The sequence below is a fragment of the Cryptomeria japonica genome, chromosome 6, assembly GCF_030272615.1.
Source record: "Cryptomeria japonica chromosome 6, Sugi_1.0, whole genome shotgun sequence".
NCBI classification, from domain to species: domain Eukaryota; kingdom Viridiplantae; phylum Streptophyta; class Pinopsida; order Cupressales; family Cupressaceae; genus Cryptomeria; species Cryptomeria japonica.
This window is the reverse complement of record NC_081410.1, coordinates 136,228,018-136,234,880: the sequence shown is the minus strand read 5'-3', so window position 1 is coordinate 136,234,880 and position 6,863 is coordinate 136,228,018. Positions and strand designations below refer to the sequence as shown.

Below are 6,863 nucleotides of genomic sequence, written 5' to 3'. Positions count from 1 at the left end.
TCAATATAATATTATTTGAAATTAAAAGATTTGGTATATTGGTTGAGTTGAATGCTTTTGAATGAGTTTACTAAGGATTAAGTCGCGCTAAATGCAACATCTCAACATCATATGAAATGGGGTTAAGATCACGCAAAACAACTTTGAGATTATGAGAACTCATTGACGTGACGGCGGCATCTAGATTGGCCTCAGTGGGTGGGCCTCAGTTTGGGCGGGCTTCTAAGGACCGGGTCACATGAGAGCTCCCTCATGGGCCGGGGAGGAGCCCTGCACGAATACGTTGTGTCCATCCCCTTGGTGGTTCCTACTTCTCTAACGGCCAGGATATGCTAGAATTGTTACGCTGAGAGAAGGTGATCCCAATCTAAATGCCGCCAATGTGTTTCTTGGTGTTCTGGGCATCATATCAAAGGTTAGTAGATGACTTGGACATTTGAATTTATTTAATTTTTGCTCTGTTTAGTGGTGAATAAAGAAACACGTCGAGTCCCTTTGCAATGCACTAAAATACCTTTCTGAATTCTAATGGCATGTTAGATTACCCAAAAATAAATATATATGTGGGGTGCATGGATTTTGTCAAAGGCATTTGCCCGAACACCATTGCCTACTGCATCTACCAAGGAAAATCAAGCATTTAAATCATTAAAATAAAGCTGCAGGGGAGTTTAGCGACTGTACCCACCAAAGAGCATCCAAGGTTAACTACCCAGTTTCATATTCACACTCAATCTCATAAAACTATCTATGGCCCCCTCTCTCGCAGTAAAATATCTTCCAGTATATGATAGATCTTAATAAGTTTTTAAATCAATTCTCTTAGTACAAGACAAACCATTTCCATTAGTCTGTCAACTATAACTTTCATTCTCGATTGATGAAAGCATTCATAGAAACATTAAATACCCTTCTACACTTAACACCACTGACTGCTTCAAATTCAGGTAAAGATGGTTCTTTTTTTCTTCAACTTTGTTGGATTTGTTGTTATCTACCATTCTTCGTTTGACATATATTTCAACTCTGTTCTCCTATAAAACATCTTCTAACAAGCTCAAGAACATCATGCCATGATTTCTGAGTTTACACTTGGTTCGTCTAATGTCTATGATGAAAGGAAAGGCAAGCATGTCCAAAGTAATGCTTGCAATTATGACAATGGTAGCTATAGTTCTAGGAGAAGTAGAGATCGATAGAAGCAGTTTCCCGCCTGGATTTATTTTTGGAACGGCCTCTTCCTCCTATCAGGTTTTCTTTTCTTCCATTTAAGTTGTTTATAATAAAAATTTTAAATTATCAACCTCACCTCGCTTTTGTAGGTGGAAGGTGCGTATCTGGAAGACGGAAAGGGTCTAAACAATTGGGATGTTTTCACACATAATCATCCAGGTTGCTTGGGTTATAAGTTTATCAGTTTAGAGTTTGATTTTCCTTATTTTCAATGGTTTGAAATTTTATTGATGGGCACGATTTGTGGCACAGAAAATATTGCCGACGGAAGTAATGGGAATGTAGCTGATGAACAGTATCATCGTTACAAGGTACTTGGACATAATTATCTAAGTGGTGTTTTCGTTTTTTGGACTAATTATATCTTTTTAAGTAATGAAAACGGTTGTGCAATACAGGAAGATATTGATTTGATGGGTTCCCTCGGGGTGGACTCCTATCGCTTCTCCATATCGTGGTCTCGCATTCTTCCAGGTATAATATTATGTCCATGGTATATTGATTAGCCATGTCCTTAGAAAAACTTCATCTGGAGTGTTTTATATTCAATGTTATTCATTTGTCTACGATATTTGTGAAAAAGCTGGAAGAGGAGCTGTCAACGTGAAAGGAATTAGGTATTATAATAATCTCTTGGATGCTCTATTGTCAAAGGGTATGTGGCTGCATTCATGCTTTATTTATAGATGTTTTTTTTTTAACTTTTTATGGACTAGTTTAGAGTATTTATGTGCAGCCTGAATTATTTACCATTGACACTGTTTTCTTTGTCACCAGAAGTTTTAATTAGACTGGATTTAGGCGTCGCTAAATTCTCTCACGAGTTTCACTATATTTATCACTATTGCAGGAATTGAACCATTTGTGACGTTGAATCATTATGATCTTCCGCAGTATTTAGAGGATTCATATGGGGGGTGGTTGAGTTCCCACGTAGTGTAAGTTGTAACCTATACCTGCATCTTCACTTTCTATAGCAGCCGATTTTGTTTTCTATGAGGTATATCGTAATCTAGTATTTGACACCTGCAGCAAGGACTTCGAAGCATTTGCAGACATATGCTTTGCAGCTTTCGGAGACAGAGTGAAATACTGGGCAACATTCAATGAGCCCAATATATTTGTCCAGTGTGGCTATCTTACAGGAACTTATCCCCCTTCTCGGTGTTCTTGGCCCTTTGGGAATTGTACTGATGGCAATTCAAAAATCGAACCCTACATTGCCGCTCATAATGTTATATTATCACATGCTGCAGCAGTTGATGTCTATAGAACAAAATATCAAGTTAGGAATTAGATTTGCTTAGATGGTATTTGATATAATGTTCATACCAGAACTTCTGATGCATTTTTATACATTTTGAACGTGAAAAATAATTATAAATTACCTAAACTTGCAGAGCAAGCAGGGAGGGTCTATTGGTATAGTAATATCGTCTTCATGGTACGAGCCTCTGAGGAGTATACCAGATGACAAATCTGCCGTCGAGAGATTGTTGGCATTCGACACAGCCTGGTAGGAAAAGGATCGCTATTAAACTTTTACCATGTTTACATCCGACTATATTGCTCCCTGTCCAGTATGAACTATATTAACATGGATAACAGTCCGTTATTGATTGCTGCGTTAATTTTTGCATCTCTCCACTTCCATTGATGGCTGTGCAGGTTTTTGGACCCAATTGTTTATGGGGATTATCCTCCTGAAATGCGGCGAATGTTAGGGCGGCGTCTGCCTACTTTCCCCAGTGAAATGTCAGAGAAAGTAAAGGGTTCATATGATTTTCTCGGCAAAATCATTACACAACATCGTATGCCAAGGACTGCCTCTTTTCACTTTGTTTGGAAATAGAGGACTATCCAGATGCCTTAGTCTATAAAACTGGTGAGACAATTCTGTAAATCACAGAGTTTAATTCTGTTGGAAAACTTTAATTGACGACGATTCTTATTCAACATTGACTCGCTTGCAGGTGAGAGAGACGGAGTTCCAATAGGCGAGCCGGTATGTATTGTATTCAACATTTAAACTCATCTTTGATTTATTTTCGTGCACAATGATTATCATTTTGGAATTCAATGGCATGGCAGACGGGCATGGAGGGATCTTTTGTTGTGCCATATGGCATGGAAAAAATTGTGATGTACGTGAAAGAAAGATATAACAATCCTGTAATTATCATCACAGAAAATGGTGAGTGCATGGATTTTATTGTTCCATTAACTCAAATTATTGTCACCTATATATTGTAATAACTGTGGGAATGAACACAGGTTATGGTCAACAAGATCATCCTTCGGCCCCATTGGCAGATGCTTTGAATGATGATGGAAGAGTCAACCAAATGGAAAGCTATCTGACCTATTTAGCATCTGCAATAAGTTATGTATAATACGCCCTCAAAACAGTTTGTGTTCGACTCACAAATTTTTCCTTAATATTCTCTTGAATGAAGGAATTGGTCCGTGCTGTTTGCAGAAAAGGAGCAGACGTGAGAGGTTACTATGTGTGGTCGATTCTGGACAACTTTGAATGGTTATACGGCTACACTAAACGCTTTGGTCTTTACTATGTTGATTACACCACTCAAAAACGAATCCCAAAGCTTTCTGCCGACTGGTACAAGAACTTCCTCAACAAAAATGATGGAGCACACAACATTTCACAAATTAAGGGAAGAACCAACAAAATGAAGCAACTCTTCACTGATCAGGCACAAGCCGTATAATATGAATAGATCACTATGTATATAAACTTTGGTAATCCGACTGATATAACTTTTATCAAAATCAAATATTATAAGCAACTCATTATTAGCACCTAATATTATTATTGGAAGGAAAATTATTTAATCATTTATAGTCATATTTATTAGTCAATTACATACGTTACTATTCACTTACTTAATTGTGCAAACCTAATCTATTGGTATACCAAAATTTCAATTCTAATTAAAACAAATTATATGATTAATACATAACAAATATTAAATAATAATAATTTGTTCATTGTAATCTATCCTCTATATATCTTCATAGTACCTTACATGGTAATGGCGGCCACATTTTGCAGTGAGTTTACACCTATAAAGAATTCCCAATATGCCATTTGATTACATCAAATTGCATGTGGAATTAAAAAATTCAAACTAGCCATTGCACAAAAATTAAGTTTTTTAATCATTTCCACATCTAAGCTTGTTTATTCTCAAACAAGGCCTTCAAATTTTAGTTTTAGGACAAATAGGTTTGGGGTTGAAAATGGAATGCTTTCAAATTGGCTTCAATTCTTATTATACATTTTAATTAATAAGTATTTAAATTTATTGATAATAGACAATGTTCAATTGATTTATTATTTAAAAATAAAGTAAATACATTAAAACTTTTTAAGTGAATATACTATTGAATAAATAAATTAAATATTAATTTAATTCTATAATTTACTTAATTAAGATTGTTGTATACATTTAAACTTGTCTACATTGTTCACATGTGATTTTATCTTTCTTCAATGATTTTTATTATTGTAAGTGGGGAATGGCCCCAATCCATTACAAACCAAAAAATAAACATTAGAACAATAAATTGTTATGAACCAAACATCAGAGCTACACTTAGGAAAATCAAGTACAATATCGTAAAGATGACATAAACCAAAAATAGGGAAAATTGAAAATCAGGGTTACGACTGAGAAGTAGGTCCAACAAAACAATCTACAAATTTTGGGTGGGAAGAGAATGACCCTCTTTCTTTTGTCATACAATTGTTCAAAATAAAACATACTTCTCTATAAAAGAAAGAGGACCAGTTCTTGCAGATTCCTCAGAAGCAACAAATAAGTCAAAAAGTCAAGCCACCAAATCTAGAAGAGGGTACTGGTGGTTTGGAGAGGGGCAATTTGAGGCACTTAGAGATTGAATCTGGAAAAACTTCAGTAATAGAAAATGTAGTTCTCAAAGTCTACTTTCCAAATATTTAATTTATATAAATACCCACATAGTACAAATTGTTTTTTAGTAGGCATGTTTAAAAACCACTTTTTCAAAATGCTTGTTTTAGGACCATACCACACATGTGTATGACCACCATTTTTTGACACAAATAAATGAATTTTTCAAATCCTTATGGGAAACAATACCTAAGAAACCAAATATTGATGAGAATGTTTTTTCTTATTTTTTATTAAATATATATTTTTCTATTAATTTTTAATTGACAATAAAGTATATTTTCAAAACATTGGGTGTATGACCACCATAATTTGATGAAAATTTTCATTTTTATTTTTTTTAATCTTCAAAAGAATTGTATGTAGATTGATGTCATATAATTTATTTTTCTAAAAACCTAAAAAACAAAAAAATTATTAAAGTTTTACTGAACCTCGGTATTTTAGGTTTAGGTATCACTCTTGATTAATAAATAATGCAAAAATAGTAAAAATAATCGTATCACTGTGAAATTTATATTTTTGAAATCAAGACACTAAGAAATATAATGGGTTTTTGTTTCATCAAAAAAATCGATCAAGAAGGCCCTCAAAAAATTAGGCCAAGGCAGAAATTTGATACTCTTTTGCCTTGGCCATTGTTTTGGAGGTCCAAGCATAGGCTTTGGTCCCACCAAGCCTAACCTGAAGCCAAAACCAAGGCAGAGGGTTGTTTACCGCTCCACCTTTTATGAAAAGGGTGCCCATTATTTGAAATTCAAAAAATGAGTGCCTGTTATTTGAAATTCAAAAAATGAGTGTCTGTTATTTGAAATTCAAAAAATGGGTGCCCGTTTCGCTTTGTACCGTTGAAAGCAAAACAAGCACTTGTTTCATTCAAATAATAGGAGCCTGTTTCTTAAAAGATCCGTTGGGCAAAAAACTGGCCCACAAGGAAAAATTTCAATGATTGGGTGATTATTCAATCATTATCCAATAGGTTTGATCTACAGAGAAAATATTTTGTTAAATAATTCTCTTTTCTTGTCTTGTTATCGATTTGACAAGGAGATCCATTCGAATTCAAATTTTGGTGCAGCCATTGGATCAAATCAACATAGAAAGAGACAAAGGAAGGTTCTGATAGCTGAAGACATTACAACAAATAGAGAGAAGGAGGCAAAACGTCAACGAGAAAGAAGAGGAAGAATTAAACAATTGAACAATATTGGAACTTCAAGTTCAACAATCATTTCAGAAGAGGAGAACATCGAGGACACCATAAATGTTGAAGAAGGAAACACAATAGAACCAAATTTAGGTGCATCTTCTAATCCATTATTGGATACAGGTATGTCTTCACACCCCCGTGTTTATTCTCATGAACAAATTGGTGATTTAGTATAAGCATGTTACTCATTAAATCAAACCCCAATTGAAAATCAAACCCCAAATGAAAGTTAAACTCAATTTGAAACTGAAATTGAAACCATAATTGAAACACCAATTGAAATTGAAAATCAACCAGCAATTAAAATCAATAATGTGGATGTAGACATGGAAACACCAATTGAAAAAGAAACATGTTTGAATGATAATGAAATGAATGAATATTTTCAAATTAAAAGTGATGTGCTAGATAATCTTCTCGGCTTGTTTTCATGGAGACGGATTAGGACACATGCAAATAGATTGTTT

At 34.4% G+C, this 6,863-nt stretch overlaps 1 pseudogene; it reads left to right on the top strand.

Annotated features, from left to right (window-relative positions):
* Positions 1–1,121: 1,121 nt before the first annotated feature.
* LOC131057859 (beta-glucosidase 18-like) lies at positions 1,122–4,053 on the top strand (annotated as a pseudogene).
* Positions 4,054–6,863: the final 2,810 nt, after the last annotated feature.